Raw genomic sequence first — 13,228 nt, forward strand, 5'->3', positions numbered from 1 at the left:
CTCTTTGGCTCATAGTCTGGGAATGAGAATTGCATCTCGTGTTCCTACGCAGATCTCCGTGCCTTTTATGAGGTCCCGCGGGCCTCTCTGCCAACCTCGTGATGCCTGTCACCATCTTTGGAGAATAAAATTAATACCATAATGGGACTCAGGTACGAAGGGAGGAGAGAAAGGGCCCTCCTCTTGGCACTGAACAGAAGAGAAGAAAGAGGAGAGGGTATGAGGAAATTACAATTTCCCGCCAGCCCCGTTTCTTTGTGAACTATAATTTATGGATCTGGTTCACTCCTGCAAATTGTACCATGTCCTGCAAGGATGGCCTCATTAGTCGCAAAGCTTAATTCTTCCCGCCAGCCCCGGTTCAAGACGACGCATCTCCCTAAAGTTCACTGGTATAGAATTTAAATCTAATTACACTTTCTTAAAAGAAAAAAACACCTTCAATCCTATTATTAAAAGAAAAAGAGAAAAAGCACCCTTTCCAGCAGCCACCCCTTCCTTCCCATTACCGAACAACGGGACGGCACTGCAATCCCCATTATTTGGAGGATTTCTTTTTTAAAAAATTCTCTCAGCGGCAGCTCCGTTGTTTGGTGTCAACATCAATGAAGAATCGAGGTCTCTGGGAGTGATGGATCGATGGCCCGTTTGCTCTGAGGCCGCGTCTATGGGGGCCGAACCTGGCAGCTACGGCTTGTCGGGAAATCTCCCCTCAATTTTGCCTTGGCTGACTCTCAATGAAGCACAGTCAGAGCTGATTTGTGAGCCAGGGGCCTCCCATGGCTTGATCCACAAGGAAAGAAGGTTGGATTTATACCCCGCCCTTCACTACCCAAAGGAGTCTCAGAGTGGCTTACAAACTCCTTTCCCTTCCCCTCCCCACAACAGACACCCTGTGAGGTAGGCGGGGCTGAGAGAGCTCTTGACAGAAACTGCTCTTTTTCAAGGACAGCTGTGCCAGAGTTATGGCTTGCCCAAGGTCATCCAGCCAGGTGCAAGTGGAGGAGTGGGGAATCAAACCCGGTTCTCCCAGATTAGAGTCCGTGCACTTAACCACTACACCAAACTGGCAGGGTGTCAATTCCGTAAGAAAGGTTTTAAGAAAGAAAGGTTTGACTGAGTAAAATAAATGGCTGCCACTTCCAAGCAAAAGAAGCAGAACCAAGTGGTGGGCTCTTCCCCACCACCACCAGAGTAGTGATGGAATACAGCTGTCTGTCATGGGTGTGTACATTTATACCACTCCTGGCCAAAGAACTTTTATACTACTCAAACAGGTGCATCTTGGGGGGTTGTCCTCATAGGACTATATTTGGCCCAGAGGCCTCTACTGGTGGACCTCAACTCATAAGCAAGTTGTTCACAGGAATAAACAGCTTTAAAGGGGGATTAGACAGATTCATGGAGATAAGTCTATCAATGGCTACTAGCCATGGTGACTGAGGGGAACCTCCACATTCAGAGGCACTAAGCTTCTTAATCCCAAAGTCAGAAGGTAATATCAGGGGAAGGCCTTGGCCTCTGTGCCCTGTTGTTGGCCCTCCAGAGGAACTGGTTGGCTGCTGTGTGAGACAGGATGCTGGACTAGATGGACTATTGGTCTGATCCAGCAAGGCTCTTCTTATGTTCGTGTGTTCAGTGTTCCACATATGTAAATTCAAATTGATATATATCTCTGCCACCCTCAATAGATCTCCACTAATTTTCTCCCAGCTGCCAATCTTCGCTGTCTGAAACCACATTGATTATGCAAGAAGAAGATTAAATTGCTTCATCAGCCAGGGAAAATCATACCATCAAACCTCAGGAACAATGAAATTAATCTAAAACCCAAGATAGCCTTGTTAAGAAAATTATTATTAAGACAGATGAGCTGTAATATTCCGCTTTATGGACATATGATATATTTAGCCAGGTGCAGGTTTCAAAAATGGGCAGGAACACACAACAATGAGAACACTGTTGTGTGAGAACACTTCTGAGCTGAATAAACGAAAAACTGTCTAAGATCCAGGAAAGCCTAAAATGTAGAAAGACAACAACAACCAATTGCAGATATCCTAATCTGTGGGGCTTTAGATGAATTGTGGCAAACTTGGGTGCAAATGAAAGCAGTCTGCCTCCGTTTACTCCCAGTTGTGAACTGCCAAAAAGCAAGTGCTGAAAATGCAGTAGATAACAATTTTGGCGTCTCCTCCTAAAGAACTGCAGATCCCAGTGTTGGATGTTTTTGAACAGCTTAGAAAACTACAAAATGTTCTAAGGATGTTTCATTACCTCCAGCATCCTGCATTCAACCAGACCCAGCAGCATGTTCAAGATGGCCGCTGGCCTGCTGACCAGAGCTCAGCTGTCTGTCTTCTTCCAAAGATCGGCACCAAAAGACCTTCCCTCCTGGGAGCAAGCACTTTTATTAAACCTCCGACTCCACCCATTCTACATCACACTCTCCACCCTCTTTGACCTGGTCACCCAAGTCACCCAGGTGCATCCTGGGCCACCCAAGTGCATCGTGGGAGCCCTCCTTGCAGGCATTCTGGGAAATCTCCAGGAATCACCTGGAGATTCCTACCACCAAATCCCTCAGTTCCTTTGCAACTCAAGCCATTTGCATAACCATGGCTTCCTGCCCTTCCAGAGAGAAGAGGGGGGGAAACAGGCACACTTTGAAAATTCAGAGTGAAAACTCGGTGTGTGTGGGGGTCTTCACAGTTGGCTTGTGCATCTTCCAGTCATGGGTGATGCTGCAGTTTGTACAGATGTGACATCGTTGCAGAGGAACAGCAAGGGAAATGACTTCACTGGCATCTCATTCTGACGAGCAAGACCTGAGTCCAGTAGCAACTCAGAGATGGACAAGATTTCCAGGCAGTGTCCCCTCTAAGCTGAGTTAGTGTGAGCTAGCTCACAGATTTTTAGCCCCTGGCTCACACATTTTTGTCTCAGCTCAGAAAGGATGGCTCGGCTCCAGAGCAAACTAATTTATGCAGCAGCCAAATCGCTCACTCACAACTTTAAGGCCAGTAGCTCATATAGTAGAATGTTTGCTCACAAGATTCCGCAGGTTAGAGGGAGCATTCTTCCTAGGGTAGAAGATTTGAGAGTCTGACGAAGGGGACTTTGACTCTCCAAAGCTTCCTCCCTGGAAATTCTGTAGGTCACTAAGATGCTACTGGACTCATATCATCTTCTTCTACTACTGCAGACCATATGGATATTCACCCAAAACAATCTTCTGGGCACTGTTTGAGATGCTTGTTCTTATCTATAAACTGCTTCATGACTTGAGATCTCCATACGTACTGCCTCACTTGGTATGAATCATTGGCCCATTCTGCATCTAACATTTACTCCATTGTTTTACCAAACCCACACTGGTACAGAAAAAGATGCGGCTCAAAACCGCATTCAAATATCCCGGGCCAACACCATACTGACTGCAGAGTCACCCCTGAAAGGTCATAAAATGGCCATCAGTCTCTGCAGACAGTACCAGAAAACCGAGAGGTCAAAGGAAGTAAAACCGGCATGCAGTGTGGAGGCTACCATAAAATCCGACAATCAAAGAAAGTGAAAGTGGCATGCGATACAGAGGGGAATTTCTGTTCCAACGTGGGTTTGGTAGAACAGCAGAGCGAATGCTAGATGCAGAATGGGCCATCGTACCACGTTTGGCCAGTCCAGCAGACTGTGATAGTTGTGCTCTAACATGGGCAGCTGTGCACATCTGAGGCACTGTCTCTTGCCTTTGCATTGGTCAGACCACTTTTATAGCCTGACCTTCCAGGATGGACAAAAGGAAATACTTCTTTACACTGCGAATGATTAAAATGTGGAATTCACTGCCAGAGGATGAAGTGATGGCCACAGGCATAAATGGTTGGAAAAGGGGATTAGACAGATTCATAGGATAGGTCTATCAATAGCTACTAGTCATGGTGACTAAAGGGAACTTCCACATTCAGAGGCAATCGACCTCTGAATCCCAGAGCCAGGAGGCAACCTCAGGGGAAGGCCGAGGCCTCTATGCCCTGTTGTTGGCCATCCAGAGGAACTGGTGGGCCACTGTGTGAGACAGGATGCTGGACTAGATGGACCACTGGTCTGATCCAGCAGGGCTCTTCTGATGTTCTTATCAGGGGAAGGTCTCGGCCTTTATGCCCTGTTGTTGGCCCTCCAGAGGAACTGGTGGGCCACTGTGTGAGACAGGATGCTGGACTAGATGGACCACTGGTCTGATCCAGCAGGGCTCTTCTGATGTTCTTATCAGGGGAAGGCCTCGGCCTTTATGACCTGTTGTTGGCCATCCAGAGGAACTGGTTGACTGCTGTGTGAGACAGGATGCTGGACTAGGTGGAGTATTGATCTGATCCAGCAGGGCTCTTCTTACGTTCTTATGAAGGCTTTGGCCTCTAGACCCTGTTGCTGGACCTCCAGAGGAACTGGTTGGCCACTGTGTGAGACAGGATGTTGAACTAGATGGATCACTGATCTGATCCAGTAGGGCTCTTATGTTCTTGTGTTCACCAAAGATTTGAAGAGTTTTCACTTTCGCTAACTTCCAGAAGACTCTCCTGTTCCAAGGGATTTTCCAGTTTGATCTTTTTAGAATGTCATTGGCTTATCCGTTTGGAGTTTGATAAAATGGGTTTTCAAAAGAAAAAGAAATTACTGAATGTTTTGTGAGCTTAGTTTTATTATAATATATTTTAAACTGCGTAGAACATATGAAGGAGGGGGCTTTTTAAAATAAATGAATAAATACAGGAATGTTTTTCCCAGTGTTTGGCATCAGTATATAGCAAATTCAAGCTTTCTATCTGTTCAAGAAGTTCTCCAGTCCTGCTGTTACTCCTCAGGCATGGCAGATTTGTTGGTGGGTCAATCGGTGGTAAAAAAAACAACAACAACTTTATATATAGTATCTACATATAAAGGTAAAAAATCGTAGCATTAAATTCTGTAAATGCAGCAATAAAGATAACTCGGGGGGGGGGGGGGGGGAGAGATGGTGTTCCAAAAGGATTAAGATACAAAGAGGGATTATAAAGAAGCCCATTGTAAGCCCTTTAAGAAAGAAAAGTTTTACAGAAAATGATTGAAGTCTTTGAAACCTTGAATGAGGTGGTGAAGCAGGGTCCTGTTCATGTGAGAAAATAATTGGAAGCCAGGTTTTTAAAAAGGGAGAGAACTTTATCTCTATGCAACAGATGTTATTTTTAGTGGCTGAAGGAATGGGATATTGTTGCCCCAGTCCAGTAAAGAATGATTCATGTACATAAACAGGATTAGGCCCTGAACCCATGAACACACATGTAGCTGCCTTATGGTCTGTCAAGGTCAGTATCCTTTGCTCTCAGTAGCAACGGCTCTTCGAGGTCTCAGGCAGAGATCTTTCGCATGACCTTCTGTTTGATCCTTTTGCCTGGAAACGATGGGGACTGAACCTGAGACCTTCTTCATGCAAGGGCAACCCTGTTTGGTACCAGCATCTGTGTGTAACTCCATGGACTGGTACATTCCCCTGTTGGTTGCAGATCCATAGGCTGGTAAATGTCCCTGTCAGTTACCAATTTAAATAGCCAAATCTAAGACTATTGTTTTGTGTGTGTGTTTTCCCCCCAGTTAGTTACTTTGGATTGGATTAGCTTTTCCTCTAAGTTTTCCTAGTTCCCCTGTTCACTGCAAGCCCATCCCATGTGGCTTTTGTCTACATGAATGCTACAGAGCCCTGTCATAACCTTTCCGGTGGTCCTCCTCCCTTATTTGGGAGGGGGAAAGCTGATATGATACAGCCCCTTAATTTTAAGGGGCTTAGTTTTAAGGCCAGGGGAGCGGTGGCACAGGGGATTTATCCTCTGGTTAATACATTTGAGCTGAACAGAGCTGCTGTCAGTTCTAGCCCCGTGCTGGTGTGAGCTACCAGCCTTGTCCCCAGCTCGCCGTCCACCCAGCGGTTCGAAAGCTTCGGCGAGTAGAAAAAATGGGTACCACTCCTTAGAGAGGGTGGGCACACTAAACCCCCCGGTGGGGGAGGTGGTAGCTGGCGAACGGAAGGTCCAACGCGTGAGATCGAAAAGCCTAGAAAGAACTCTTCGGCATCAAGGAAGCCTGTAATGGGCTGTCCGGCCAGGCGGTGGCAGTGTTGCGCTGCAACTGAAGCAGTCCTGGAGAAAGCTGACGACATCAAGCCACGCCGAGGGAAAAATGCCATTGGAACATGTCTGACCTTACTGCTGAACAAACTCCCCGTCGGCTGCGAACGTGTGTGATTTAAAGATTTATATGTTGTCCTCCCTTACCCCTTTGAATCATTGTTAGTCCCATGTGTATTTGAGTAACTGTAAATCACTTAGAGCCAGCAGCTCTGCAGGATTGAGTGTTTAATAAATTGAAAGATGATTATTATTATTATTTATTAATTACTAATTATGATAATTATATTTGTCACTAAGGAGAAGAGTCGGAGTCTAACAGTGGCTTACAATCTCCCTTCCTCTCCCCACATCAGACTTCCAGTGAAGTAAATGTTGCTGAGAGAGCTCTTTCGAAGACTGCTCCTGAGAGAACTTGTGACTGACCCAAGGTCACCCAGCTGGCTTTATGTGGAGGAGTGGGGAATCAAATCTGGCTCTCCAGATTACAGTCTGCTGCTCTTAACCACTACACCAAACTGGCTCCAGGAACAATTTAGAGACCAACAAGATTTTGGGAGTATAAGCTTTTGATTAAGGGAGAAGAATCTCATTAGACCTAAACTAATGAATTTAATATTACAATTATGCTAAAATGACTAAACTGAGGCTATTGTACTTTGGTGACATTATGAGAAGACCAGTTTCACTGGAAAAGATGGCAGGAAAAGAGGAAGACCCAAAGTGAGATGGATTGACTCAATCAAGGAAGCCGGGGCCTTTAGTTTGCAAGACCTGAGCAAGGCTGTTAACGAGAGGGCATTTTGGAGGTCGTTAATTCATAGAGACGCCATAAGTCAGAAGTGACTTGCTGGCACATACGCACACACACACACACACACAATATCTAATATCACAGTATCTAATACAGGGTTGCCAGGTCCAATCATTGTGCCGGTGGAGGGATTGGGGGTGGGGTTTCCTGGAGTGGGCGGGGATGTTGCATGACATGCATACATCACCTGGAAGTGACATAGGCACACTGGTGATGCCGGGGTGACACTCTGGTTTTTTGGGCAAAACGATGGTAAAATCGCCCTTAAACCATAGAGTTTTTCCCCCAAACCAGAGCATCCCCCCCCCCCCCCCCCCAACGTCACCAACTCACCTATGTCACTTCCAGGTGGAGTCAGTGCGTCGCACATGACGTTGCTGTTTTGGGGGTGGGGGAATTCCCTCCTGGGGAATGGTAAAGGTAAAGGCTTCCCTTGCTCGAAAGCCAGTCGAGTCCGACTCTAGGGTTGCGGTGCTCATCTCCGTTTCCAAGCCAAAGAGCCAGCGCTGTCCGAAGACGTTTCCGTGGTCATGTGGCCGGCATGACTAAACACCAAGGCGCACGGAACGCTGTTCCCTTCCCACCAAAGTGGTACCTATTTATCTACTTACATTTCTTGCTTTCGAACTGCTAGGTTGGCAGGAGCTGGAACTAGAGACGGGAGCTCACTCCGTCATGCGGCACACTCGGGTCTCGAACTGCTGAACTACCAACCTTCCACAGCCTGCAGTTCAGCGTCTTAACCGCTTGGGCCACCGCAGCTCCTCAACACCCTAATCTAATATCACCATCAGAAGTGTCCAAATATTTGTGAATGCAAACAGGAGCCATTCCACTGATATCTGAGTGACTACGGGAAGACCGAAGTGCTTGGGGAGACCTAAGCGGGCCTCAGTGTGGTTTGAATTGCAGGGCCGTGCCCTTAGGATTGCAGTCAGTGTCTTGCCAAGGGAGGAGAGGGTCTTCAGAGCCTCGCCAGGGTCCATTAATGGACAGCGGAAGAGTTATGAGATCCAATATGTATTCCGGGCCTTCCTTCTTCCTGGCAGCCAACCACTTCACCGCTCAGTCCGAAGGGACGCGAGGAACCCTGAGTCAAGATTTGCTTGCAGAAAATAGAATTAGCAGACAATAGCCAAGAGAACCAGGGCAAGGTTAACGGGGAAATGTAATTAAAATTTCTCATTTGCTTTCATAAAAGACAGTGTTTGACTTGGCTCTCCAAACCCAGATTAGGCTGCTGATAGAATGGTGGAACAGCAAACAAGACCGCTAAAGCCTTTAATTGCAGACCGGGAAAATTAAAAACCGCTTATAAGAAGTCAAATAAAAGGGGGCTTGTGTGGGGCCATATAGGAATAGTCGGTAGGAAACTCCTGGCTGCGGTCCTGTCGGAAAACCTGGGTGATCCGATCCCTGAACGAAATTAGAGCCGCGCTGACAGGTTGGGTATCAGCCAAACTGTGTTCAGATGTTTCTGCCAAGTGTCTTTAATATGTGCTGGAATGCAGAGAGAAGCTGACTGTGCTTCGGTTCTTTCATACAGCCCTTATGGGGTGGGGTGGGATTAGGGTTGCCAACAGCCAGGTGGTCAACCACAAATGGATCTACAGCACATAGTAAAGGTAGAGGTTTCCCTTGCTTGAAAGCCAGTCCAATCCGACTCTAAGCCGAAGAGCCAGCACTGTCCGAAGATGTTTCTTTTTCGTAGAAAAAGAGGTGCTGGCATGACTAAACACCGAGGTGCATGGAACGCTGTTACCTTCCCACTGAAGTGGTACCTATTCACCTACTTGCAAATTCTTGCTTCCGAACCACTAGGTTGGCAGGAGCTGGGGCCAAAGAAGGGAGCTCACTCCATCACACAACACTAGGGTCTTGAGCTGCTGAACTACAGACCTTCTGGTCTGCAGCTCGGCATCTTAACATCTGAGCCACCACAGCCCCTACATATGCATATGTATATATATGCATATGCAAGTTTGTAAACCACCAAAAAAACCCTGTACAAATAAAGTCTTGGACAACAAAAGCCAGTTTGGTGTAGTGGTTAAGTGCGCGTGTGGACTCTAATCTGGGAGAACCGGGTTTGATTCCCCACTCCTCCACTTGCACCTGGCTGGATGACCTTGGGCAAGCAGTAGTTCTGATAAGAGCTGTTCTTGAAAAGGAGCAGATTCTGTCAGAGCTCTCTCAGCCCCACCTACCTCATAGGGTGTCTGTTGTGGGGAGGGGAAGGGTTCTTCTTCTTCTTCATCTTCCACAAACTGGATCCTATTTATGTCATTTCTGTACCGCTTACTGTGTCATGTGAATTCTTATGTTATGCTTCAGTTATTTCTGGTGGTTCCAGACATTTAAAATCCTAATGAACTGGTTATTGAATGTCCCATTTTTTTGTGACTGCACTGGCTCACTCTGCGTAATCCACTCAAGTCCCTGTAAGAAAGGGAGACTAAAATAATGTAAATAAATAAATAATAAAATAATATCATCACAGACCAAGTAAATGTCTCATCTTGCAGTTTTCATTCCCTCTAGTTTGGTGTAGTGGTCAAGAGCATGGACTCTAATCTGGGAGAACCGGGTTTGATTCCCCACTCCTCCACATGCAGCTGCTGGTATGACCTTGGGTCAGTCACAAGTACTTTCAGAGCTGTTCTCTCAAGGGCAGTTCTCAAAAGAGCTCTCTCAACCCCACCTACCTCACAGGGTGTCTGTTGTGGGGAGGGGAAGGGAAAGGGGATTGTAAGCCGCTCTGAGACTCCTTCAGGTAGCAAAAAGCAAAGTGTAAATCTAGTCTCCCCCTCCTCCTCTTCTCCTTCAAAAATATTTTACCCCCCACGAATATATCTTTTGTACATAAGGCTGAGTTAAACCATGGGTTTTTGGACTCTATTTTTACACTGACTTTCACTTTCATACAAACCCACAGCACTGTTGAAAAGAGTTCCGTTAATTTAAGTCTTCCCAAGCGCAACAGCACAACCTTGATGCATGCAATTTTAATATACAAAAGCCATCTCATAATGTCGGTGATCGATCAAGATGTTCACTGGGGCACAGAATAAATCTGTGAACTGTTCATATTTTACAGACTGACACCTTAAATCATAGTCTAGCCTGTGTCAGAATAAATCCGTTACCCAAGTTACTTCTTACCAGGATACCCACAAGCAAAAGATTACTGACAAATCAAGGGGCTGGGCGATTCTACAATTCTTTTGGTGGAAATTTTCTGACTAGTTGCTTGTCATTTGCAGAAATTGGTTCCCAAAGCTTTGTGGGGGATTATTCAGGAAACTCAAGGGACTGATTTTGTTCCTCTCCTGTTTCGTGCACCATCATTGGCTAAGGTGATACAAGCTTTTATAGGTTTTTAGTTTGGGTACCAGAATCTTCCCTGAAGGTTTGATTGAAAGGGGGTGTTTTTAGTTTGGGTACCGGAACCTTCCCTGGAGGTCTGATTGAAAAGGGGTGTTCAGCGGCAGACGTGTGAATCCTTCTGACAGCATTTATTACTGAACTGACACTCTTAAGCAACAATGAGTATAGGACAGATTGGCTGAAGCCAGGGAATACTTTTGTTTGTTTCTAATTTTGGCTTCTGGTCTACAGAATGCAGAAGCGGAGGAAATATTGTCTGAGCCTAGATAGATAGATAGATAGATAGATAGATAGATAGATAGATAGATAGATAGATAGAAGATCAGTAGCTCAGCAGTTCGAGACCTTAGCACTGTGTGATAGAGTGAGCTCCTGTCTCTAGCCCCAGCTCCTGCCAACCTAGCTGCCAAACAAGAAATTGTAAGTAAATAAATAGGTACCACTTTGGTGGGAAGGTAACAGCATTCCACGCACCTTGGCATTTTGTCATACCGGTCACATGACCATGGAAAACATTTTTGGACAATGCTGGCTCTTCAGCTTGGAAACAGAGATGAGCACTGCCCCCAGAGTCGGATTGACTGGCTTTCAAGCAAGGGAAACCTTTTACTTTATATATATAAGAGGGGTTTTGAAGGAGTCAAAAGGCTGGGACACTGGTGGGAAAGACAAATGCAGATTCCGCCGAGAGAGAGAGAGAGAGAGAGAGAGAGAGAGAGAGAGAGAGAGAGGGAGGAGTGAAAAGTGATGTTCTGGGTAAACCCAGAAGTGACATCATGGTACTCTAGGAAATCCCTGAGACTCTATGGTTTTATTATAGAATTTTGGGGGATTCCTAGAGTGTTGTGATAGCAATCTTGATTGACACTTACCCTTCCTGTGCCCTGCCCCCCAAAGCTCCCAGTGGTTGAGGGCAGAGGGCTGGCAACCTTAGCTGCAAACTTATTACAGGAGAAAATAACAGGTCTATTTGGCTCTTCCTGTCCATTCTGTTTGTGGCACTATTTCCCACATCAGCTATGAGCCATGGCTCAGTGGTAGAGCATCTGCCTTGCACGCAGAAGGTCCCAGTTTCAATCCCTGGTGTCTCTAGATTACAGAATCAGGTAGGGGGTGATGTAGAAGACCTCGGCCTGAGACAGTGCAGAGCTGCTACCATAGTAGACAATGCTAGCCTTGCTAGACAAATGGTTTGACTCAACATAAGGCAATTGCATAGAATGGGGAGGGGCAACAGCTCAGTGGACCGTGGCTCAATGGCAGAGTCTCTGCTTTGCATGTAGTAGGTCACAGGTTCAATCCCTGGCATCTTCAAGTATAAAGGACCAGGCAGTAGGTGATGTGAAAGACCTCCACCGGAGACCCTGGAGGACCATGGAGAGGGACTGTGGCTCAGTGTTGGAGCCTCTGCTTTGGCTGGTCCTGCATTGGGCAGGGGGTTGGACTAGATGGTCTGCATGGCCCCTTCCAACTCTATGATTCTGTGATTCTATGGTACAACATCTGTTTTGCATGCAGATTCAGTCCCTGGCCTCTTCAGTTTAAGAAAAGAATCAGGTAGTAGACAATATATAAGAACTCATCCTGGGAACCCAGAGAGCTGCTGCCAGTAGAGTAGGCAACACTATGCTAGTCAGACAATACTGTGTCTGACTCAGTACAAAGCTGCTTCAAGTGCTCAAAAGACAATGGGTGTACCTTGTTTGGGGCTACCAAATACATCAGATTTAGATAAGAGTTACATCTTACCAGGATACTCAGAAGCAGGGGTCATTTCCTGCAGGAGCACACAGGAGCGGAGCAGTAAAGAGCCCAGGGGGTGGGCACATGCAACAAGCCCCGCCCCCTGCTCCCAGCAGCTCTCAGTCAGAGCAAGAAGCAGCCAGGTAAGTTGCAGAGCCGGGCCCCCCCCCAGCTCCCCGGTCCAAAACAGTCCAGTGGCACCTTTAAGACCAAATTTTATTCAGGTACAAGCTCTCCCTCCTCTGCGAGGACAGATCTGCACATCCCCTCCCCCCAATAGCTAGCAATCCAAAACAGTCCAGTGGAGCCTGAGTGGTGGGTGCTGCACACACTTCTGGTGACGTCAGGGGACGTGACAAATGAATTATGCTAATGAGTTATGATAATAAGCTCCTGCACCTCTTTTTCTACCAAATGACCCCTGCTCAGAAGCAAAAGAGTTCTGACAAATCAAGGTCTGGTTGATTCTACAGTTCTTTTGGAGGAAAATTTCCATGATGGTCAGACAATACTGTATCTGAGACAGTACAAGGCTGCTTCTTGTGTTCAAGAGAGAATGGGTGTGCCTAGTTTGAGGCAACCAAATAAGTTGAATTGAGATCAAGATGGGTAGCCCTGTTAGCAGGGGTCATTTCGTAGAAAAAGAGGTGCAGGAGCTCATTAGCATAACTCATTAGCATAACTTGTTTGCATATGCCACACCCCCTGAAACCACCGGAAGTGTGTCAGAAGGCAACACCCACCGCTCAGGCTCCACTGGACTGTTTTGGATTGCTAGCTATTGGGGGGGGGGGGATGTGCAGATCTGTCCTCACAGAGGAGGGAGAGCTTGTACCTGAATAAAACTTGGTCTTAAAGGTGCCACTGGACTGCTTTGGGCCGGGGGCCAGGGGGAGCTCTGCGACTTACCTGGCTGCTTCTTGCTCTGACTGAGGGCTGCTGGGAGCAGGGGGTGGGGCTTGTTGCATGTGCCCGCCCCCTGGGCTCTTTACTGCCGGAGCTCCGCTCCTGTGCGCTCCTGCAGGAAATGACCCCTGCCTGTTAGTCTGCCTGTAGCAGTAGAAAAGAGCAAGAGTCCATCAGCATCTTAAAGACTCACAAAATATGTGGCAAGGCAGGAGCTTTCTCG

At 46.8% G+C, this 13,228-nt stretch overlaps 1 non-coding gene across 1 annotated transcript; it reads left to right on the plus strand.

Annotated features, from left to right (window-relative positions):
- Positions 1-11,376: 11,376 nt before the first annotated feature.
- On the plus strand, positions 11,377-11,448 carry TRNAA-UGC. Its single transcript has one exon. It is a non-coding gene; the product is annotated as a tRNA-Ala (tRNA).
- Positions 11,449-13,228: the final 1,780 nt, after the last annotated feature.

This window comes from Gekko japonicus, unplaced genomic scaffold (assembly GCF_001447785.1).
Source record: "Gekko japonicus isolate JY-2015 unplaced genomic scaffold, Gekko_japonicus_V1.1 scaffold2239, whole genome shotgun sequence".
Taxonomy (NCBI): domain Eukaryota; kingdom Metazoa; phylum Chordata; class Lepidosauria; order Squamata; family Gekkonidae; genus Gekko; species Gekko japonicus.